The 25,895-nt window shown below is 37.1% G+C and overlaps 1 long non-coding RNA gene across 2 annotated transcripts; it reads right to left on the reverse strand.

Annotated features, from left to right (window-relative positions):
- Positions 1-17,059: 17,059 nt before the first annotated feature.
- Positions 17,060-24,188, reverse strand: LOC140232204 (uncharacterized). 2 transcript variants are annotated; one of them, XR_011901473.1, is made up of 4 exons: positions 24,130-24,188; positions 23,098-23,241; positions 20,771-20,846; positions 17,060-17,090 (listed from the first exon to the last, which is right to left on the reverse strand). It is a non-coding gene; the product is annotated as an uncharacterized lncRNA (long non-coding RNA). The 2 variants fall into 2 exon arrangements; XR_011901472.1 differs by having other exon boundaries at positions 17,070-17,090; positions 20,771-20,894.
- Between the last annotated feature and the right edge of the window lie 1,707 nt (positions 24,189-25,895).

The raw sequence follows: 25,895 nt of genomic DNA on the forward strand, positions 1-25,895 counted from the left end.
TATATGGGTTAGTCAAATACCATCATCGGTCATCTGCTTTTTCACATTGTATGGAATAGGCAAATCTTTCCTATCGATTGCGTGAAAAATATGATCGTTCAATCGTTTGGTATCATTCGGTTGTCATTTGTTAGGTGAAAATGTCGAACATTTGGTATGTTCCCTCCCCCGGCAGTCATCATCTACATAATATTTCTGTCACTATGGCAATACAGTCAGGGACCACACTGCTTATTGTAGATTTGGATCTTTTTTCTTTTTTTTAACTCTGGAAAAAGAAATGAAAACATAGTTCATGTGTGTAAATGAATAGTAAGTAAAGATTAAAAAGTGCGCGCATTGTGTTGAATACCGCAAAGAAAAACAACAACAAGCACGGAAAGTCGGTATACAGTACATGTAGGGACAAGTTGGGTTTGCACCAAGGACTTTGCATCTGATCAATCGATCCCTGACCTTACTTCAGGAATGCTTCGTGCTTGGCATGGTAGGCACTTTTGAGGCGAGAATGCTCTGCGGGAAGTAGTTTCACCAAAGGTCACAGATATTAATTATTCATGAGCTGGCGCGCTGACTGCCGGAGCCTTATTGAATATGTATGAGGTGCGAGATTCCCTGTTCCCCTGCGTTATAAACGTACACCACCGAGTGTACGTCATGTAAACACATTTTGCTTGCACAGTTGCAACAGTATGTGTATGTGTGTGTGTGTGTGTGTGTGTGTGTGTGTGTGTTTGTCCGTCTGTCTGTCACTCACTCGAGGGATGTCCATCGACAACTCACCCTTGCTGACATCCCGAAGATTCTGTACAAACATGGTTTGACGATGAGTTTGATCGTCATTGTGGTAAGTGCGTTTGAAGGGGGGTGAGAAGATTCTTCAAATAAATACTTTTAGTAGGGCCTAGTTGTTATTTTTTTATTTTTTTGTTCGTGGGGGGGGGGGAAATGGGCTGGGTCAGGAAACACAAAAAAGTACACTTAATGAAATCAGTCATTCTCTTAAGTTCTAATTGAATCGAAGTTCATCTCAATCAACCGTTAAAAATGACAACGTCCATAGAGCTGTATTAGAGCTCTATGAGTACATGCTCTTCTAATGCCTATGCGTTTACACGACGAGGCGATAGAGTTGTGAGGCGACATTATAGAGTGCGGTTTGGTCATATTGGTGAATTTACCGATGAACTTGCATTTTTAACATTGATTATTTTTAGTAGAGTGACAAATAAAGCCCCTGGAGCCAAATTTCATGTCTTTTGAAGCGAATCGACCGTTAAAAGTGACAACATCTTAGTATCAAATGCTCTTCTAATGCCTATGCGTTATACACATAAAACGAGGCGACAGTAGAGTGTGGTGAGGCGACAGTAGAGTGCGGTTTGGTCATATTGGTGAATTTACCGATGAACTTGCATTTTTAACATTGATTATTTTTAGTAGAGTGACAAATAAAGCCCCTGGAGCCAAATTTCATGTCTTTTGAAGCGAATCGACCGTTAAAAGTGACAACATCTTAGTATCAAATGCTCTTCTAATGCCTATGCGTTATACACATAAAACGAGGCGACAGTAGAGTGTGGTGAGGCGACAGTAGAGTGCGGTTTGGTCATATTGGTGAATTTACCGATGAACTTGCATTTTTAACATCGATTATTTTTAGTAGAGTGACAAATAAAGCCCCTGGAGCCGAATCTCATGTCTTTTGAAGCGAATCGACCGTTAAAAGTGACAACATCTTAGTATCAAATGCTCTTCTAATGCCTATGCGTTATACACATAAAACGAGGCGACAGTAGAGTGTGGTGAGGCGACAGTAGAGTGCGGTTTGGTCATATTGGTGAATTTACCGATGAACTTGAATTTTTAACATTGATTATTTTAGTAGAGTGACAAATAAAGCCCCTGGAGCCGAAACTCATGTCTTTTGATGCGATTCGACGCTTGAAAATGACAACATCTATAGTATTACGTGCTCTTCTAATGCCTATGCGTTATACACATAAAACGAGGCGACAGTAGAGTGTGGTGAGGCGACAGTAGAGTGCGGTTTGGTCATATTGGTGAATTTACCGATGGACTTGAATTTTTAACTTAAATTATTTTAAGTAGAGTAACAAAAAGAGCCCCTGGAGCCGAAACTCATGTCTTTTGATGCGATTCGACGCTTGAAAATGACAACATCTATAGTATTACGTGCTCTTCTAATGCCTATGCGTTATACACATAAAACGAGGCGACAGTAGAGTGTGGTGAGGCGACAGTAGAGTGCGGTTTGGTCATATTGGTGAATTTAGCGATGAACTTCAATATTTAACATTAATTATTTTTAGTAGAGTGACAAATAAAGCCCCTGGAGCCAAATCTCATGTCTTTTGAAGCGAATCGACCGTTAAAAGTGACAACATCTTAGTATCAAATGCTCTTCTAATGCCTATGCGTTATACACATAAAACGAGGCGACAGTAGAGTGTGGTGAGGCGACAGTAGAGTGCGGTTTGGTCATATTGGTGAATTTACCGATTAACTTGCATTTTTAACATTTATTATTTTAGTAGAGTGACAAATAAAGCCCCTGGAGCCAAATCTCATGTCTTTTGAAGCGAATCGACCGTTAAAAGTGACAACATCTTAGTATCAAATGCTCTTCTAATGCCTATGCGTTATACACATGTGGATTAAAACGAGGCGACAGTAGAGTGTGGTGAGGCGACAGTAGAGTGCGGTTTGATCATATTGGTGAATTTACCGATGAACTTGAATTTTTAACTTAAATTATTTTAAGTAGGGTAACAAACAGACCCCCTGGAGCCGAAACTCATGTCTTTTGATGCGATTCGACGCTTGAAAATGACATTATCTATAGTATTACGTGCTCTTCTAATGCCTATGCGTTATACACATAAAACGAGGCGACAGTAGAGTGTGGTGAGGCGACAGTACAGTGCGGTTTTGTCATATTGGTGAATTTAGCGATGAACTTCAATTTTTAACATTAATTATTTCTAGTAGAGTGACAAATAAAGCCCCTGGAGCCGAAACTCATGACTTTTGGAGCGATTCGACCGTTAAAAGTGACAACATCTTAGTATTAAATGTTCTTCTAATGCCTATGCGTTATACACATAAAACGAGGCGACAGTAGAGTGTGGTGAGGCGACAGTAGAGTGCGGTTTGGTCATATTGGTGAATTTACCGATGGACTTGAATTTTTAACTTAAATTATTTTAAGTAGAGTAACAAAAAGAGCCCCTGGAGCCGAAACTCATGTCTTTTGATGCGATTCGACGCTTGAAAATGACAACATCTATAGTATTACGTGCTCTTCTAATGCCTATGCGTTATACACATAAAACGAGGCGACAGTAAAGTGTGGTGAGGCGACAGTAGAGTGCGGTTTGGTCATATTGGTGAATTTAGCGATGAACTTCAATATTTAACATTAATTATTTTTAGTAGAGTGACAAATAAAGCCCCTGGAGCCAAATCTCATGTCTTTTGAAGCGAATCGACCGTTAAATGTGACAACATCTTAGTATCAAATGCTCTTCTAATGCCTATGCGTTATACACATAAAACGAGGCGACAGTAGAGTGTGGTGAGGCGACAGTAGAGTGCGGTTTGGTCATATTGGTGAATTTACCGATGAACTTGAATTTTTAACTTAAATTATTTTAAGTAGAGTAACAAACAGACCCCCTGGAGCCGAAACTCGTGTCTTTTGATGCGATTCGACGCTTGAAAATGACAACATCTATAGTATTACGTGCTCTTCTAATGCCTATGCGTTATACACATAAAACGAGGCGACAGTAGAGTGTGGTGAGGCGACAGTAGAGTGCGGTTTGGTCATATTGGTGAATTTACCGATGAACTTGCATTTTTAACATTTATTATTTTAGTAGAGTGACAAATAAAGCCCCTGGAGCCAAATCTCATGTCTTTTGAAGCGAATCGACCGTTAAAAGTGACAACATCTTAGTATCAAATGCTCTTCTAATGCCTATGCGTTATACACATAAAACGAGGCGACAGTAGAGTGTGGTGAGGCGACAGTAGAGTGCGGTTTGATCATATTGGTGAATTTACCGATGAACTTGAATTTTTAACTTAAATTATTTTAAGTAGGGTAACAAACAGACCCCCTGGAGCCGAAACTCATGTCTTTTGATGCGATTCGACGCTTGAAAATGACAATATCTATAGTATTACGTGCTCTTCTAATGCCTATGCGTTATACACATAAAACGAGGCGACAGTAGAGTGTGGTGAGGCGACAGTACAGTGCGGTTTGGTCATAATCTTTATTGGTGAATTTAGCGATGAACTTCAATTTTTAACATTAATTATTTTTAGTAGAGTGACAAATAAAGCCCCTGGAGCCGAAACTCATGACTTTTGGAGCGATTCGACCGTTAAAAGTGACAACATCTTAGTATTAAATGTTCTTCTAATGCCTATGCGTTATGCACATAAAACGAGGCGACAGTAGAGTGCGGTTTGGTCATATTGGTGAATTTACCGATGAACTTGAATTTTTAACTTAAATTATTTTAAGTAGAGTAACAAACAGACCCCCTGGAGCCGAAACTCGTGTCTTTTGATGCGATTCGACGCTTGAAAATGACAACATCTATAGTATTACGTGCTCTTCTAATGCCTATGCGTTATACACATAAAACGAGGCGACAGTAGAGTGTGGTGAGGCGACAGTAGAGTGCGGTTTGATCATATTGGTGAATTTACCGATGAACTTGAATTTTTAACTTAAATTATTTTAAGTAGGGTAACAAACAGACCCCCTGGAGCCGAAACTCATGTCTTTTGATGCGATTCGACGCTTGAAAATGACAATATCTATAGTATTACGTGCTCTTCTAATGCCTATGCGTTATACACATAAAACGAGGCGACAGTAGAGTGTGGTGAGGTGACAGTACAGTGCGGTTTGGTCATATTGGTGAATTTAGCGATGAACTTCAATTTTTAACATTAATTATTTTTAGTAGAGTGACAAATAAAGCCCCTGGAGCCGAAACTCATGACTTTTGGAGCGATTCGACCGTTAAAAGTGACAACATCCAGGGGCGGATCCAGGAATTCCGTAAAGAGGGGGCGTGTTTGCAAAAATAAAGGGGGGGGGGGCGCACGCACCCCTCCCCCATTTTTTTCTTTTTATTTCTTTTGTTTCAACAAAAAATAAAGAGGGGGCGTGCGCCGGTTGCTGTCCTCCCTGGATCCGCCCCTGACATCTTAGTATTAAATGTTCCTCTAATGCCTATGCGTTATACACATAAAACGAGGCGACAGTAGAGTGTGGTGAGGCGACAGTAGAGTGCGGTTTGGCCATATTGGTGAATTTACCGATGGACTTGAATTTTTAACTTAAATTATTTTAAGTAGAGTAACAAAAAGAGCCCCTGGAGCCGAAACTCATGTCTTTTGATGCGATTCGACGCTTGAAAATGACAACATCTATAGTATTACGTGCTCTTCTAATGCCTATGCGTTATACACATAAAACGAGGCGACAGTAGAGTGTGGTGAGGCGACAGTAGAGTGCGGTTTGGTCATATTGGTGAATTTAGCGATGAACTTCAATATTTAACATTAATTATTTTTAGTAGAGTGACAAATAAAGCCCCTGGAGCCAAATCTCATGTCTTTTGAAGCGAATCGACCGTTAAAAGTGACAACATCTTAGTATCAAATGCTCTTCTAATGCCTATGCGTTATACACATAAAACGAGGCGACAGTTAGAGTGTGGTGAGGCGACAGTAGAGTGCGGTTTGGTCATATTGGTGAATTTACCGATGAACTTGAATTTTTAACTTAAATTATTTTAAGTAGAGTAACAAACAGACCCCCTGGAGCCGAAACTCGTGTCTTTTGATGCGATTCGACGCTTGAAAATGACAACATCTATAGTATTACGTGCTCTTCTAATGCCTATGCGTTATACACATAAAACGAGGCGACAGTAGAGTGTGGTGAGGCGACAGTAGAGTGCGGTTTGGTCATTGGTGAATTTACCAATGAACTTGCATTTTTAACTTAAATTATTTTAAGTAGAGTAACAAAAAGAGCCCCTGGAGCCGAAACTCATGTCTTTTGATGCGATTCGACGCTTGAAAATGACAACATCTATAGTATTACGTGCTCTTCTAATGCCTATGCGTTATACACATAAAACGAGGCGACAGTAGAGTGTGGTGAGGCGACAGTAGAGTGCGGTTTGGTCATATTGGTGAATTTAGCAATGAACTTCAATTTTTAACATTAATTATTTTTAGTAGAGTGACAAATAAAGCCCCTGGAGCCGAAACTCATGTCTTTTGGAGCGATTCGACCGTTAAAAGTGACAACATCTTAGTATTAAATGTTCTTCTAATGCCTATGAGTTAACGAGGCGACAGTAGAGTGTGGTGAGGCGACAGTAGAGTGCGGTTTGGTCATATTGGTGAATTTACCGATGAACTTGAATTTTTAACTTAAATTATTTTAAGTAGGGTAACAAACAGACCCCCTGGAGCCGAAACTCATGTCTTTTGATGCGATTCGACGCTTGAAAATGACATTATCCATAGTATTACGTGCTCTTCTAATGCCTATGCGTTATACACATAAAACGAGGCGACAGTAGAGTGTGGTGAGGCGACAGTACAGTGCGGTTTGGTCATATTGGTGAATTTAGCGATGAACTTCAATTTTTAACATTAATTATTTTTAGTAGAGTGACAAATAAAGCCCCTGGAGCCGAAACTCATGACTTTTGGAGCGATTCGACCGTTAAAAGTGACAACATCTTAGTATTAAATGTTCTTCTAATGCCTATGCGTTACTCTCTAAAAAAAATCGAGTGAAAATTTTCACTCTAAAAAGAGTGAATACAAAAAAGAGTGAATTTCGAGTGAAATTGGAGTGAATTTTGAGTGAAAATGCTCATTTTCACTCATTTTGGAGTGACGTCAGGGATCACTCCAAAATCTTTGAGTGATCCCTGACGTCACTCCAAAATGAGTGAAAATGAGCATTTTCACTCAAAATTCACTCCAATTTCACTCGAATTTCACTCTTTTTTGTATTCACTCTTTTTAGAGTGAAAATTTTCACTCGATTTTTTTTAGAGAGTATACACATAAAACGAGGCGACAGTAGAGTGTGGTGAGGCGACAGTAGAGTGCGGTTTGGTCATATTGGTGAATTTACCGATGGACTTGAATTTTTAACTTAAATTATTTTAAGTAGAGTAACAAAAAGAGCCCCTGGAGCCGAAACTCATGTCTTTTGATGCGATTCGACGCTTGAAAATGACAACATCTATAGTATTACGTGCTCTTCTAATGCCTATGCGTTATACACATAAAACGAGGCGACAGTAGAGTGTGGTGAGGCGACAGTAGAGTGCGGTTTGGTCATATTGGTGAATTTAGCGATGAACTTCAATATTTAACATTAATCATTTTTAGTAGAGTGACAAATAAAGCCCCTGGAGCCAAATCTCATGTCTTTTGAAGCGAATCGACCGTTAAAAGTGACAACATCTTAGTATCAAATGCTCTTCTAATGCCTATGCGTTATACACATAAAACGAGGCGACAGTAGAGTGTGGTGAGGCGACAGTAGAGTGCGGTTTGGTCATATTGGTGAATTTACCGATGAACTTGAATTTTTAACTTAAATTATTTTAAGTAGAGTAACAAACAGACCCCCTGGAGCCGAAACTCGTGTCTTTTGATGCGATTCGACGCTTGAAAATGACAACATCTATAGTATTACGTGCTCTTCTAATGCCTATGCGTTATACACATAAAACGAGGCGACAGTAGAGTGTGGTGAGGCGACAGTAGAGTGCGGTTTGGTCATATTGGTGAATTTACCGATGAACTTGCATTTTTAACATTTATTATTTTAGTAGAGTGACAAATAAAGCCCCTGGAGCTAAATCTCATGTCTTTTGAAGCGAATCGACCGTTAAAAGTGACAACATCTTAGTATCAAATGCTCTTCTAATGCCTATGCGTTATACACATAAAACGAGGCGACAGTAGAGTGTGGTGAGGCGACAGTAGAGTGCGGTTTGATCATATTGGTGAATTTACCGATGAACTTGAATTTTTAACTTAAATTATTTTAAGTAGGGTAACAAACAGACCCCCTGGAGCCGAAACTCATGTCTTTTGATGCGATTCGACGCTTGAAAATGACAATATCTATAGTATTACGTGCTCTTCTAATGCCTATGCGTTATACACATAAAACGAGGCGACAGTAGAGTGTGGTGAGGCGACAGTACAGTGCGGTTTGGTCATAATCTTTATTGGTGAATTTAGCGATGAACTTCAATTTTTAACATTAATTATTTTTAGTAGAGTGACAAATAAAGCCCCTGGAGCCGAAACTCATGACTTTTGGAGCGATTCGACCGTTAAAAGTGACAACATCTTAGTATTAAATGTTCTTCTAATGCCTATGCGTTATACACATAAAACGAGGCGACAGTAGAGTGCGGTTTGGTCATATTGGTGAATTTACCGATGAACTTGAATTTTTAACTTAAATTATTTTAAGTAGAGTAACAAACAGACCCCCTGGAGCCGAAACTCGTGTCTTTTGATGCGATTCGACGCTTGAAAATGACAACATCTATAGTATTACGTGCTCTTCTAATGCCTATGCGTTATACACATAAAACGAGGCGACAGTAGAGTGTGGTGAGGCGACAGTAGAGTGCGGTTTGGTCATTGGTGAATTTACCAATGAACTTGCATTTTTAACTTAAATTATTTTAAGTAGAGTAACAAAAAGAGCCCCTGGAGCCGAAACTCATGTCTTTTGATGCGATTCGACGCTTGAAAATGACAACATCTATAGTATTACGTGCTCTTCTAATGCCTATGCGTTATACACATAAAACGAGGCGACAGTAGAGTGTGGTGAGGCGACAGTAGAGTGCGGTTTGGTCATATTGGTGAATTTAGCGATGAACTTCAATTTTTAACATTAATTATTTTTAGTAGAGTGACAAATAAAGCCCCTGGAGCCGAAACTCATGTATTTTGGAGCGATTCGACCGTTAAAAGTGACAACATCTTAGTATTAAATGTTCTTCTAATGCCTATGAGTTAACGAGGCGACAGTAGAGTGTGGTGAGGCGACAGTAGAGTGCGGTTTGGTCATATTGGTGAATTTACCGATGAACTTGAATTTTTAACTTAAATTATTTTTAGTAGAGTAACAAACAGAGCCCCTGGAGCCGAACTCATGTCTTTTGATGCGATTTGACCCTTGAAAATAACAATATCTTAGTATTAAGTGCTCTTCTAATGCCTATGTGTTATAAAAAGGCGACAGTAGACCGAGGTTTGGCGACCAGTAAAATTGGATTTACAACAAAATATTTTGATAATAAAGTGACGAACTAAACTCTGGTGTTTTGATGTGATTTTAGCATAAAAAATGACTATCATGTTAGTATAATTGTTCTTCCAATGCTTGTGTTGTACTCTCAAAAACCAGGCGACAGTATAGGAGTGCTTTGAGGCGACTGTAGACTGAGGATTTTGGTAATATTTGTGACATTGCCAATGAAAATGATATTTCTGTATGAATTACTTTATGTATAAAATGACAGACAAAGAACCCAGAGAAAAATGACAACATCCTGTATTTTTTTTTATAGATTGTTCTTCCAATGTCAATGTTTTGTACATAATGCACACACACACACACAAACACACGCACACATATATATATATATATATATATGTTTACATAAGAATCATGTAACAAATATGATTCAGAGTTTCTTCAAAACTAAAACTAAATTGAGAAAAATTTGAAGATGCACTGCCTTAGAAGTGGATTCTGCTCTATGCACACTCATCGATGGTTTGCAGTCAACCCTTCACACTACTTCTGTTACTGATTTCTTTCCGTGCAAACAATGGCTGAAGGGAAAATCCAGTCGAAATATACATTAGTTTCAGAATAAAGAGTACAACATTATGTGTATAACAGTGAAATTCTGATCAAAACGGAAGAAAAACAATGAAGTTGTGACATTTTGAAATTTCGCTAATTTCTCACGAAAGAGTTCTTGAACAGTCTTTATGAATAAACAAATGGCAAAATGAGCATGCCTTCCCCTCACAACTTTCCATATTATTTGTAAATATGGACAAACTTCCCGTTTAAAACGCATTTATGCCCAAAGCTGAAATCCTGATATACCCATCTGATAACTATTCTGAAGTTATTCAACACGGAATAACATCATGTTTGAGATTTCACTGACGGAAGCATTGAATTTTCACTTTTTTTTACACAATCAGTAGAAACTGTGAGGTTGTAACATGGTTATATAACTCATTTACATAATGTCCACTGTACAAGAACTGTTTTGCAGAAATTAGCAAAACTTCAACATTTCATAACTTCTTAATTTTTCATCAGTTTTCAGTCAAATTTCTACTGTTGAACTTGTAAGACTTTACTTTTTTTTTATTAAACTACTTACTTTTGGAATGGATCCTGAAATCCATAGGAACTCTCATACTAAAGAATGCAAACACAAGAGCAAGGTTTCAACTGTTTCTTATACCAGGCCTCAGACTTCTGTATTTGTAAAAAAATAAAAAAGAAAGTAGCTAAAATGTTACCAGGACACAAGTTTTTGCTTGTCATAGAGAAGTCTTACACATCTTAACTTCACAATAATAACATGAAACATATTTCCCCTGAATTGTCGACTAGCTGGAGAAAAACATGAAGTTGCAAGACCTTGTTGATTTGCACCATAATGTACTCGTACCATGGTAGCATACTGTCTGCTACTCATAATAATCTGACCTGCACAACTTTGCAGAATGGAAGCATGTTATATACAAACTTGTGATGCACTTGTGCCACTCTTAATGCTTTGTGGCCCACGTTGACACACCATTCTTGCTCTCATACTTTTGCATCAGAAAACAAAATAACTGAAATTATTTTACTCGGTACATGTCTTTGGCTTGTCTAAAAAAAGTCTTACATAACTTTACTTCACAATAATCACTTGAAACATACTTCCTCTTAATTGTCTTCTAAATACTTTGTGGGCCACATTGACAGAACAGGCTTATTTTAGATGTTGTGAGCAAAATGTCGTAATTACAAAAAGAATAGCATACATCGTAGTCATAATTGTACAAAAGAAGGTTGAAAAAGAAGAAAGAGATAGATAGAGATGTACACCCAATGACCAATTCGTTGAAAATTCAATCAAAACAAGATGCGAACATAATATGTGATTTCAGAAGTTTTTTAAATGTTTCAATGGTCTCTGCTGATCGGATCCTCAGTGGAAGAGCGTTCCAGAGAGATGGGGCTGCAGCAACAAAGGCTTTTTCTCCGAGAGTTGAGATTGTTCTTTTAACCGTTAATTGTTTATTATTACATGAACGGAGATTTCTGCCAGGGACGTATTCTGAAACAAGGTTTTGCAAATATTTTGGAGCTGAAGAATGTAATACTTTCCATGTATGAAGAAAAATTCTAAACTCTATCCTCTTGGATACTTATAGCCAGTGAAGATTTTTTAGAACTGGGGTAATGCTGGAGAAGCAAGATGTTCCACTGAGGACCCGAGCAGCAGAGTTCTGAGCACGCTGTAGTTTGGCCAGTTGGTAAGATGAAGCCTTGAACAATAATGCATTTCCATAATCAATACGAGACAAAACATACGAATGAATAACAGAGGCTGCAACTTTGTTTTATAAGGATTTCCTGATACTTATGTGAATATTAGTTGCAAATATACAGATCGACATGTGTTTGTAATGTGCGTCGCCATTGATATTTCATGGTCAAAATAAACTCCCAGATTCCTACAATTTGATACAGATTGTACATTGACACGTCCAATTCGTAATGATTGACTACGGACCTTTGCTGGCAGATGTTCTGATGCAATTATCATGAATTCACTTTTGCCATCATTCAGTTTGAGTTTGTTCCGTATCATCCAAGCTGTCATATCATTAATACATGCTTCACGTCTATGTCTGGTAGAGGCCTCACTTAAAGGATCAGATGGATCGAATAATCACATGAAACATACTTCGTATGAATTTTCTGGTAACTGGAGACAACTACCAAGCTGGAAGACCTTGTTGATTTTGCAGCATAATATACTCTTACCATGGGAGCATACTGTCTGCTACTCATTAGAATCTGACCTATAGGGCCTACTGCACAACTTTGCAGAATATAAGCATGTTATAAACAAAACTAATGGTGATGCACTTGTGCCACTCTTAATGCTTTGTGGCCTATGTTGACACACCATTCCTGCTCTCAAACTTTTGCAGTGGAAGAAAAAAAAAACAATAACTGAAATCATGTTCTGGGTACCTGTCCTTGGCTTGTCATAAAGAGGTCTTGCACAACCTAATTTCAAAATAATCACATGAAACATATTTCCTCTGAATTGTCTACTACCTAGATACAAATATCAAGTTGCAAGACCTTGTTGAATTTGCACCATAATAAACTCTTACCATAGTAGCATACTGTCTGTTACTCATAAGAATCTGACCGGAATGCAAGCATGTTGAATACAAACATTAACTGGTGATGCACTTGTGCCACTCTTAATGCTTTGTGGTCAAAGCTTGCAAACCATTCTTGCTTTTATCCTTTTGCACTGGAGAAAACAATAACTGAAATCATGTTACTGTTAACATGCTTTTGGCTTGTCATAAATAAGTCTTACACATCTTATTTTCAAAATAATCACATGAAACATATTTCGTCGGAATTGTCTATACTAGCTGGAGACAAATATCAAGTTGCAAGACCTTGTTGATTTTGCACCATTATATACTCTTACCATGGTAGCATACTGTCTGCTAATCACAAGAATCTGACCTATACTGCACAACTTTGCATACAGAATGTACAGTAAGCATGTTATAAACAAACTGGTGATGCACTTGTGCCACTCTTAATGCTTTGTGGCCCATGGTGACGCATCATTCCTACTCTCATACTTTTGCATTGGAAAAAAAAAAACCTGACATAAAATTTACATAACAGCAAAGCTAGCACTCTTCTATGACTTTGAGCTGCAACAGTTTTAGGATAAATCAATTGGTGCTATAGTTGAAGAGTGTATAGTTGTATTTCTTTCAAGTGGGATTTCTGAAAAATGTGATAGCGTGCAAGCACATGTGGCAGTAAAAACTAGGGGAATCAGACTTTTAAACATAATTCAAGCACATTGACACAGACATTTTGTGGTGCCAGTTTTGGGGGTCATATGGCTCAAATCTGCGGAAAGATAATACGAGTACACCACAGTACTTTGCGTCTGTGCTTCTTAGGGAAAGCTGATTTACATTTACAAGCCATATGGAAATTTTGACAGAGTACGCGAAAGACACAGATCAGGACAATGGCAGCTATGATGGAAAATGATTTCTATGCATCGTTTGTGCTACATGGGCAAGAGAAATACCCAGTTCTTAAAAAGAATCTCAGTAGTGCCCAGAAAGCCATTTCTTACACTTATAAACAATATGGCCACCAAATAATACTTCTTTTTAATCTTCATGAATCGTTACCAACAATTCCTTGAAAGAACTGAAAATTGCAAGGCAAAAGAGATTTTATCCCATGCATGATGAGAAGGCCTGTACATCCAGTGTAGACAAACTGTTCATTGAGTGTTGATGAAAGTTTAAAGAATATAAGGTACAAGGTCAATGAATGAATAAGTGAATAAAATATATGAAATAATTTGTTTGTAAATAAGGGTAATTGAGAGGGTAAACTACTGATTTGATTGAAGATTTTATAAGGTCTTAACTACGTGCATTAACGGGACGAATGAATCTACAACTTCTAAAAGATCTCACGAAAACAGGTAACAGCATGATTAATACTTATCTTATCTCATTTGTATACTGGATCTCCATCCTTTTTTACTTATTTTGTTTTCATTATTTTGTCTAATACTATATACTTGACTTAAATACTGTTCAGGTGCTCCTTACTAACCATGAAGGGTTACAAGAAAATATCTGATTACATGTTTCTCACAAGCATGTTGCAGCCAAATATGCAAATTAGTAACTTCAGAAAGGAATGTCCTAAATGGTATATGTGCACATTTTCAGAACAGGCATTTAGTGATAGTTTGATGAAAATCATCTATGCTTTTATAACAAATGCATTTGCATTTACTGTTTTGTGTTATGGGGACTTGGGCGATCGAGGGGTTAAGCTTGGGCACATAATTCTATGTGTAAAATTTTCACTTAGACTTTAGGGCCATGTCTCCTTTATCAATTCCATTGCATTTCATGGAAGTATGAGTATGAACAACTGTATAAAGGCATGTACAAATGCATTCATATCAGGATAAAGTCTCTATCAATTACATTAAACATTCACTGAAATAAAAGGATCTTGATATACAGCCAGGAAGACATTTACTGGCATGCACGTGCCTATGGTATTTTGACATGATATACTACATATTTCCTATAATAAGATGGTTGGAGAAGATGTATTTCTGAAATTGCAATCTATGCTGATTCAGCCGCCATTTTGCATACACAATTATGATTTTATGATTTGGTATACTAATTTTGGGCAGAAGAGACTGTTTCCCCAAGTTATCTTTACAAGATTGAAATGTCATTATGACCTTAATGCAAGCCTTTTTCAAGAAATCCCACTTGGTAGAATAATGCATTATAATATATATACTTGGAGAACTGATGTCTCCATCCAGAATGATTATGTGACATAATGTGACCATGCATCACAAAACCAACAAAACGTTGCCAGACATTGATTTTAGTTAAGGGCAGATTCTTAAAGAGCGGACTCTAAGCTGTAAAATGATGTATCACACAATTCAAATGGACTCCCCTAACCTATCTAAATACTAGAACGAAAACACACACTCTGGAAAAGTGTGAATTGAGAAAAGAGGGTCTATTCAAGCACTTAATCTTTACCAAGCCGTGCTAGCTGTGCAATGAATGTAAACCACTGGAGCTACCACAATGAAGGGATTATCAGATTAAGCTGAAATTGAGCATGCTCCTTTAACATATTCTATGCATGTTTAATGTCAACTTTCAAATCAGTAGACTTATCGTTTCAAAAGTTATTAGACTTAAAAGTAAAGAGTGTGTAAATAATTTCAAGAAATGAAAAGGGGACATACCTGATCGTTCTACTCTCCCTCCAAAAAGGTTGAAGAAAAACTGCTGAAAACACAATTTCACATTCATGTTATGATCCCAAACTAAAGAATTATGTAGAAGGATAGCTCTTTCAGCAAATATGAAACACACAAGATTGACTCAGTTGACCCATTTCCCCTTTCAAGAGTCCTCACGTAAAATCAAGTGTATGACTTTTTTTTTTTTTTTTTTGTGATGCACGGTCACATGTGGAAGATGGTCCTCTATATTCACCTACTCATACTGTGCCTTACACACAGGGCATACAAAGTCACCCTTTGGAGGTCTGCAGATGTCAACAAATATGGGGTGACACCACCTCCCACACACCTCACTTGGCTCACAACAAACCCAGTCTGCTGGCAGAGGGGGCTTGCTGCACCCCACAGCATCACAGATTCGTCTTTGCTTGGGTGGTTTCACTGCTGCTGCCAGTAATGCCCTTAGTACATATCCCTCATTTTTCTTGCATGTACCTGACCAAGGCTAGCTGGATTCAGACCTCTTGTGATCGCTAATGCGTTCTAAAGACAAAGACAAATAATAATAATATTAATAACAATAATAATAATAAAAATAATAATGATAATAATTAATGAACATAACTATGTATGTATATATGTTTGTTTGTTTGTGTGTTTATAGATATATACACACACATATACACATATATACGTACATTCATTAACACTTATGTGAGTAAAGAAATACGTAACCAATCACGTGTACTATTACATCTAATTAGGAAATACAATCATAAACATATTCCTAAAAAAGAGTCAGGAGACTGGCTCAACAAATGTGATAATATCAATAAGCAAACTTGGAACATCAACATGCTGAAACATGTAAAATTCAGATTCTAGTGTATGAAATCTATATGTGAATGTCTTATTATAGTAAACTAGTATTGATAAGATATCAACATGAAATCATCAAGCTCGTCTACCTGGTTTTAAAGGACCATTAACAAAGCTGTTGTAAGTAAAAGATGAAGTGGATCTGTAATTGACGTTGTCAAAGTAATAAATGTCATTACTGCAGACACATAACACTAAGATTTCATGTTCTAGACTGACCTTGTAAGAAAATAGCAACACAGCATTCAGAGGAAATATTCATTTCAACTCCCAAAAGACAGGTCAGTTCAACTGTCACACAGACAGAAAGACAGACGAAAGGACAGACAGAAGGACAACCTGAAAATATATAATGCCTCAGGTGACACTTTATGGCGTATCTGAGGCATAAGAACTTCCTGAGAAAATTATTGTCAGTCAGTACAACCATATGAGTATAGTGCCTACAGTTTCATGAAGATAAACCTTCAGCCATTTCTGAAATATGGTGAGAATTCAGTTCTACTCTTTTCTATGATTAACCCCATGATTTTAAATGCGTGTAGGCCCTATTCTTTTTGTTAACTGTAGTACTAGCATAACTATCTATACAATACACATCAAACCTTTGATCTTGAGAGATTTAGCCCTAGACTAGTCTCTGTAGCAGATACCATGGTCAGCCAACATAAAAGCCTGTTTGTTGTTGTTGTTTTTGTTTTCTCTAAACTTGCAATTAAGTGTTATGGGATGGACAAATAAACAACCTGAAAGCATGCAGTACCTCTTCACTTTTACATGATGGGCACAAGGAAAGAATATATTAGTACATGTTCTTGTTCACAGAATATTTGAAATAAAGAAGAATGCTAGTCCTGTTTAATTACCAGCATTACAAAGGCACCACACGAACTTCCATCCTTCTGCAGTGCAGACGTCAGGGACTCATCATGGCTCCACTCACCTTGGAGCTCCCCTGTTTCTTGGGCCCTCTGTGCCATGGAGTGCCTTTACCAACATACAGAAACAGATAAAGGTAAAGGTAAAGGTTTACTGAAGAGCTACAGCCAAAATGCAAAAAAGGAGATAAGATTGAGGTGGTGGGGATGAGGGCTTGACTCTCATTAGCTTCAAAATGAAGTCAACTTGTTGGCATTACTTAAGTAATTGGATCTATTAATAGATGACAACACTCTATTTGTAATTCATAAAAAAAAAAATATCAGCGTTGATCTAGACACACACATAGAACATCTTTCTTATGGACGATAAAATGTACTTGATTTTTTTTTTTTTTTTTGTCCTGGCTTATGTTGAGGTTAACCAAATACCCTATTGGAGATCACAAGTATAATATGTGACCCGCTACAACAAAAAGATCCAAAGGTCGGGGGAGGACAATCTTCTGAAAATGGCATGACATCATTCCCTTACTCTTCTACTCTAATGTCATATTTAGTACAACTCGTAAAAGTACTCAATTGCGGAGATGTCAGTGATTATATTAGCGCATGTCAAGTGGTTGAGGAAATCAGAGTTTCGAGAAAAACACCTTCAAAGTTTTCCTTCCGACGATAACATGATCAAATGGTGGCGAGACAGTTTTCATTGCTTGACAATAGAAGGCACGCTCCCAGCATTAACAAACTCATGAACCTTAATTGAGAAAGTATCAATTAAGTGACAATGCAATAAGAAATTTAAAACAAAGCTTTTTTTTTATATGTATTTTCTAGTGCATTTCAGGATTCGGTGTCATTTGCCACTCCTTCGCCATTCATTCCATTTTGTCCAAATTTGGTGACTTTTCCTCAAATCTTATTACAGACATTTTGATATATAATTTAGCTATCTTTGCTATTGCTGGTTGCAATGGCAACTATAAACTGACAACCGTGTCAGTCAGACTTTGCATCTTTTTTATGTTCCAATTTCAATTAACAATATTACACTGTATGAAATTAGTGTTTCTTCGCTGAAACTTTCTGAAGAAGCCAAATGTGATGTAATAATCTTTTTTAATGAAAATGTAATGTTGCCATGGTTATGCGTTATGATATCCTGACTACAAAACACTCTTGTGGTCTGTACCTCTACCTATGAAAGCAATTGAAACTCGGGTCAATTGAAAAAAAAAAACTGAGGGAGTTAGGTCAATAAACATATTCTCCTTTGATTTGTAGAACTGTGAAAAAGAAATGTATGTACGTACATGACAATGTACTCACTATAACATTAATGGTTCATTAAACACCACTGAAATGGAGGGAATAAAAGTTTGATATCAAAACATAACATAAAATCCATTGGCACTCTGTATATTATCTTTGAAGAGACAAGGGGGTTTGTTCTTCTCCTATGATAGTAGTTGCACATGTCAAGTCTGGGGTCAATTGTTAAAAACCTGAGGGAATATAGGTCAATACACATAATAAATGTTCCTTTGATTTGCAGAACTGTGAGTGAAAAATTGAATGTACATGTTTATATACTCACTGTAATAATTTCATTGAATGGCGTACTAAACACCATTGAAATTAATATTCTAAGAATAAAAGATCGATATCAAAACATAACATATGTCTATTGGCATTCTGCACATTATCTTTGAAAAGCTGATCTGAACTTGTCCACGTATATATAGATGGTGTGATCAGATCCCGAAGGGAGTCAGGAACAGACATTTTCATTTCTGGAACATTTGCCACAAGAAGGATCTAGTGGCTCTGTCTAATGTTGATTGGCATAAATGCCCACTTGAATTTTGAAAGGGTCACCTACAGGTAAATAAACCAATACTTTCATTTTAAAGTGAATGACAACTTTTCGTCATTCGTTACAATGTCTAGTATTTCAAGGAGGTATATGTGGGTTTTTTCATACATCATTTCAACGATTTGAGGATCGATGTATGTGGGCATTTTATATTTTATGATTTTTTTTTTCAAAGCGTGGAATTGGTTCTTTTGACAGATTTCGATCTGCTCAAGCAGTTGATAAGCTTTATCTTCTCATATTTTTTTAATTGCCAACAATTCTTTGTTACTACACAAACCCACTCTTGCTACTTTAACTTGCTTCATTAGAAAAGTGGCATTCACTTGCTGTTCCTAAACTTTACATAAATTTACGTTCAAAATTAAACTCTTGATGATTAGCTTGTAGTTAAGTGCCGTGTGAGTGCATCACTCAAAAGCTAGCAAATCTTAAAGATTAGTTGATGATTAGAAACACATCATCAGTGAGTACACAGAATAATGTTAGTAATTTTTTATTATTACTATTAAGCACCTTTATCTAACAAATCATTGAACACAGCCAGAGGCTGAATTAAAATTGATTTTACAAAAATGAAGAAACAATATTTATATGCAATATAACATGAATATAAAAATGTGAAATTACTACAGGCTCATACAAAACAAGAAAAAAAAAAACGCATACATAGTAGGGAAATAATGAAAGCTTGAATTGACCTTGGCCATTGACCCTTGACCTTTGACCATAACATTTTCGCAACAATCACTGCCAATCAGTATTTGCATATTCACTAAGTTCCATGAATGATGTATAGGCCTGCCTTGAACCATTTTCGAGATATGAGGAAATATAAAATTTTCACGTTTTCACTCAACGCTTTACATTTAATTTTTGACCTTATTGCCCAAAATATTCTTTCTCTTTCTCTCGCTCTAAACCCCCCCCCCCCACAATATTATGAGTGCTGATACTCACTCATCTGAGTACAAACCCAAAGATTGTTACACAATATACACACCAGTGCCCAACATCACCTCACAACAATAATCAACGAACTTGTGAGTTTGCGCCTTATGGGTCAACCTCCAGCTGCGCTATTTTGCATGGGTATATTAAAGGTTATGTGACAAGATTCTGCAATTCCTGTACAAAAATTGAGTAGGATTCACTCTTAAAGGGACAAGTATACCTTCATATACATAAGGATTGAGAGAGTGCAGCAATATTAGTAGAACACATCAGTGAAAGTTTGGGGAAAATTGGACAATCCGTTCAAAAGTTACGAATATTTTAAGTATCTGCGCAGTCACTGCTGGAAGAGAAGACTACTACAGTGTATGATGTCACATGCGTACAACTACATAAGGAAAATAAAAAGAGAATTTCACAAAACTTTACTTTTTAAATAAAGTGCACATTTCTTCGACTTGCTACTGACGTATGTTAAGGGTAATATTATTCCCCCTGCCTTCTGAAAGAGAGAAGTCCAGTGTTCTTTTGTTATGCGAGAAAAATGGAAATATGTTGAATTTTCTTTATTCTTTCTTTATATAGTTGTACTCATGTGACATCACAAGCTATAGTAGTCTTTTCATCCAGCCGTGACTGAGCAGAAACTTAAAAAATTCATAACTTTTGAACAGATTGTCCGATTTTCCTCAAACTCTCACTGATGTGTTCTACTAATATTGCTGCATTCACTCAACCCACATGTCTATGAAGGTGAACTTGTCCTTTAAGTTTTATCTTAAAGTTTTGTGCACATGTGAACATGCATTGTGAGGTCAAGACTGGAGCTAATCATCAACTGCTATACGTAAGTTTCATATTTAGCAACTGCGTATGAAAGTAACTAAAGTCTTTTGTGTTGGTAATAACACAACTGCTTTACAGTAGAAAAACATTGCCTGCAAAACTCGTGACCATACCTTCTTAAACTGCCATTCCACGGACATTCCACTGTACAGCAACATACGAGGGTATGATGAACACATGTCCATAGTCCTGTACATTGATTTCATTTCGAAGAAGATGGAGGTACTCATTTATGACCTAACAAAATATAATCCAAGAAAGAAACAAAACCTTCCGGTTATCACTTTTAAACAAAATCTTGTATTCACAAAATCAAGAAATTATTAAAAATGTATTACAAATTAAGGAGGAACTACAATCATCAGGACTCTGCCCCAGGGTACATAAAGAACAAAGTAAAAAAGTCACCTATTGAAAGTAAAATGGATGGCACTGGTTCATATACCACTTTCCTATCTTCTTCTGAGGCTTTGGTTGTCAACATGCCCATGTACTTATCTACTTTTTGTTTTGCAGTAAAATAATGCACAAAAAATGGAGAATTCCTTAATTAAACTGTCCAGCAAATAGCTCAATATTTCCTTCATTTTTAAGACCTTGAGATCTAATCTGGTGGGAACATTCATTTGTATACTTTGTTTTGTAATGTCATCTTCTCAAGGGAATGTGTAATGCTATGGCATGGCACACACAGAAGCAAAAAAGAAATACATTGTATGTATATATCAATAGACATAATTGTTCTCACAGTCCCATTTTTGTGACTGTCATCACCATCATTGCCACACATACTGTATATTCCAACATAGGGAGATTTCAACAATTGGTGTGTAGTTCGGATCTGACCTCGGCAGCTTTTTTTCTGTAACCAAAGTTACATAGATCTATCAAAGTGTCACAAGATATTTCAGACTTCGAAGACTATACACTCGGACTGACTGATGATGAGCAGCAGGCTATAATCATCATTTTCAGAAAATGTTCTTCCCCTATATACATAGCTTTACCGTAGGTCTGTATACTCGGCGAGATCTAAAATTCAGCTCCCCTTCTCACACTTAAAAAGCTAACCTCCACAGCTAAGGACAAAGGACCCTCAAATACAATGTCTTCCACAATTTCCCAAGTTAAACGTAGACCTAATTAAAAGTTCATTCAAGGTGGCCAACTTAATTCCCTAACAAAACAGCTATTAAGTTTCTTGGCTGTTATTTTATTGTATTTTGCACAACTGCAGGATATTATGCAGCTCGGGTTCATCATTTAGTTTACTCTCAAGTCGGGTATCATTGTACTCAGACTGTTTAGGACGGCTGTATATCCACTTAAATTTGTACTTGCCGATCGTACCCTTCCATATCATATAAAACACGTGCCGCTGTCCATTCGTTTACTGCATAGCTGCTGTAAACATGATATTCATAAGATGAGCGGACGTGGGGAAAAACCTAGATTGGCGATTGCCTATTTTTGAAGTTACAAGTGGAAATGAAATGGGTGGTTCTTATTATGGTCCATAAAACCAAGTTTTGGTGATAAAAATTAAAAAAAGAGGGAGCAATGAAGACAAAAAAAATCTTCTTTCTCCCATAACATGGGAAAAGAAATACCAATTACGAGGCCCTGAGACCCATGGATTCCCACGGGTGATTACTTATTAAACCTAATGACTATGATCCCCCTCCCAAAATAACAATAATAATTATAATAACAATATAACAATATTAAGAAGAATAATATGATAATAATAATGATGATGTATAGTCTGAAGCAGATAAACGGATGATTCTATGATCTATCAAACCAAGTTTTGGTGATTGAAAACAAAAAGGAGGAAGCAATTGAAGACGAAAATATAATATTTTTCTCCCATAACGGCGGAAAACAAATAGGAATGCCTTGACACCAGCCGTGGATTCCCTCGGGTGCCTGCATGGATGCAAGAGCAGGGGGTATAGGAATATGTTATATTAATATCAAAGTCATAGTGTCAATAGTATCTCCCCGTTTTGACGGGAAGAATCTGTGGGCAGAACTTTCGGAGAATCTCATAAGCGCTTTTGGTAATGTTTCTCTGAATGTTTGTTTTTGTTTGTTTGTTTGTTTGTTTGCTTGTTTTTTCTGCGGGGGAGAAAATGTGTGTGTGTGTGTGTTTGGGGGTTGAACGGTGGTCATGGGTAGAAGAGAGCACGAGTAACGAAAGAATGAGAAAACTTTTCTCTTTATTTCATGTTCTTTATCATCATTCTTTATCTATATAATTCTTTATTTTATGTGCAAAATCGTATATATGAGAAAAAATGAAACCTCTCAGACCCGTGGATTCCCACGGGTGCTGCTAGTATATATATATATATAATACTCAGTACTACACTCACCTCACACATTCACATCAACACACATTGCATTCATACATCTAACAATGCATGCTGGCACATACCTTACTGTTCAACCAATTGGGATGTATGAGGGTTTCAAAGTCTCGGTATTCCAATACATCACCACACGTGGTACCGAGCTTTCTTATGCATGGGCAAGGTGACATTCTCCACATCAATCTCTTGGAGAAGTTTTCTGATGGCACCTGCAACGATTGATCCAAGCAGAGTGAGTAAAAACTGTATTATGTGTTAAAGCTGTGAACCTGATATTTCATACTTGATGCTGTATAAATCTTACTTATACATCTTCACGAAGTAATACTGGAATAAACTACAAATGTATCATTAGGGGTGTCGACCATAGTGATGCACTCTTTTTTTTTTTAACAAAGGCAAATGCCAAAATGTGTCTCGCCCTTACGCGTAGAAGAAACTAGAATTATCACTGAAGGTGATTAATACCCCCGCCCCTAGTGTTGCTTTATAGTATGTGATGTCATGAGGGCATTGACGTTAATACCAAGTTTGTGCACTTTATAGTTTTAGTTTTATAGTTTTAGTTTACTGTACAATTACACGAGTTCCACAAGGTTTGGGTAAAAAGTGAGGTTACCATGGCAATGCATTGTCTGATACAAACACAAGGGACATTTTGCATAACTATACTTAAAGACCATCATACACACCAAATTTCACCTTCATAGACTAAATGGTTCAATTTGATACAAAAATGAGTGGTTACCATGGCAACACATTTTTCTTATATTAACACATTGGTGTCTTGCATAACCTTTAACAAAAACCCAGGTTCCTGATTGGTTGTTGCTATGGGAAGTTGCCATTCCAGCAATAGTTGCCATCCTAACATCTTTTATTAAATGGGGCCCATACAGGTGTCACAAGTTGATTTTCATGCAGTGGCAGACTTGCAATCCAAGTGTTGGCCTGAAATATCCTAAATATGTTCAGGTAGACAATTGCATCTTCTATTTCCCACACTGAAAGCCAAACAACAAGACTTTCAGCAGCAGCAGCAACAACAACAACAAACAGCAACAACGCCACCACCACCAACAACAACAATAACAAACCTTGTGCAGGTCTCTGTCTTGGTATTTCCGGGGGTGCACTCTTGTCGATATTCGCTGAGGTTTCTTTTGGGTAAAAATGGAAGAAGAATTCATGATAAGCACAAACTAGAATTATCACTGAATGTGATTAATACCCCCGCCCCTAGTGTTGCTTTATAGTATGTGAAGTTATGAGGGCAATGACGATAATACCAAGTCTAACAACTAGAACAATCTGAGTATCTAAATTAGATCTAAACTTGTCATTATAAAACACATTTTTTTTTTTGTTACAAAATACAAGGCCACGAAAGTATTATCAAAGAAGTATTTATCACTTGCACCATTCAGATATTAATATTTGATTACCAAATTACCAAATCTGATGTTACAAAAGGAGAAACAAAGAATTTTTTTTACGGGAGGGCCTATACTCAAGGTACATCTCCATAGTTTACAACACGCACGTTACTAACCACTGCAACAACCAACACATGCAATCTACAATATCAAGATTTGTTTTTCCTTTCGAGGACCATCAGACTAATGCCAAAACTTCCATTTCCTTATATTTATTCTTCTTCCTCGATTAGCGCTTTCTTTGTCTGCACATGGTTACATCAACTGAGTAAAACAATAAAACAAACAAGTATGTGGAGTTTTCCATGCTTGCGTCCACATAATATTATAATGGCTGTGTAAGGAAAATGATAGCAAAAACGCACAAGGACCTGAATTTCTTAATATTTTTTTCAACTTTATCACTGCAATATTGTGACATATTTTTAGTTATCTGCTTAACAACGCATAGTCATTAGAAGAGCAATTAATACTAAGATGTTGTCATTTTCAAGCGTCGAATCACATCAAAAGACATGAGTTTCGGCTCCAAGGGCTTTGTTTGTCACTCTACTAAAAATAATTTAAGTTAAAAATTGAAGTTCATCGGTAAATTCAACAATATGACCAAACCGCACTCTACTGTCGCCTCACCACACTCTACTGTCGCCTCGTTTTATGTGTATAACGCATAGGCATTAGAAGAGCACGTAATACTATAGATGTTGTCACTTTTAACGGTCGAATCGCATCAAAAGACATGGGTTTCGGCTCCAGGGGCTTTGTTTGTCACTCTACTAAAAAATAATTTAAGCTAAAAATTGAAGTTCATCGGTAAATTCACCAATATGACCAAACCGCACTCTACTGTCGCCTCACCACACTCTACTGTCGCCTCGTTTTATGTGTATAACGCATAGGCATTAGAAGAGCATTTGATAATAAGATGTTGTCACTTTTAACGGTCGAATCGCTTCAAAAGACATGAGTTTCGGCTCCAGGGGCTTTATTTGTCACTCTACTAAAAATAGTCAGTGTTAAAAATGCAAGTTCATCGGTAAATTCACCAATATGACCAAACCGCACTCTACTGTCGCCTCACCACACTCTACTGTCGCCTCGTTTTATGTGTATAACGCATAGGCATTAGAAGAGCATTTGATACTAAGATGTTGTCACTTTTAACGGTCGAATCGCTTCAAAAGACATGAGTTTCGGCTCCAGGGGCTTTATTTGTCACTCTACTAAAAATAATCAATGTTAAAAATGCAAGTTCATCGGTAAATTCACCAATATGACCAAACCGCACTCTACTGTCGCCTCACCACACTCTACTGTCGCCTCGTTTTATGTGTATAACGCATAGGCATTAGAAGAGCATTTGATACTAAGATGTTGTCACTTTTAACGGTCGAATCGCTTCAAAAGACATGAGTTTCGGCTCCAGG

The sequence above is a fragment of the Diadema setosum genome, chromosome 1, assembly GCF_964275005.1.
Source record: "Diadema setosum chromosome 1, eeDiaSeto1, whole genome shotgun sequence".
Classification (NCBI taxonomy): domain Eukaryota; kingdom Metazoa; phylum Echinodermata; class Echinoidea; order Diadematoida; family Diadematidae; genus Diadema; species Diadema setosum.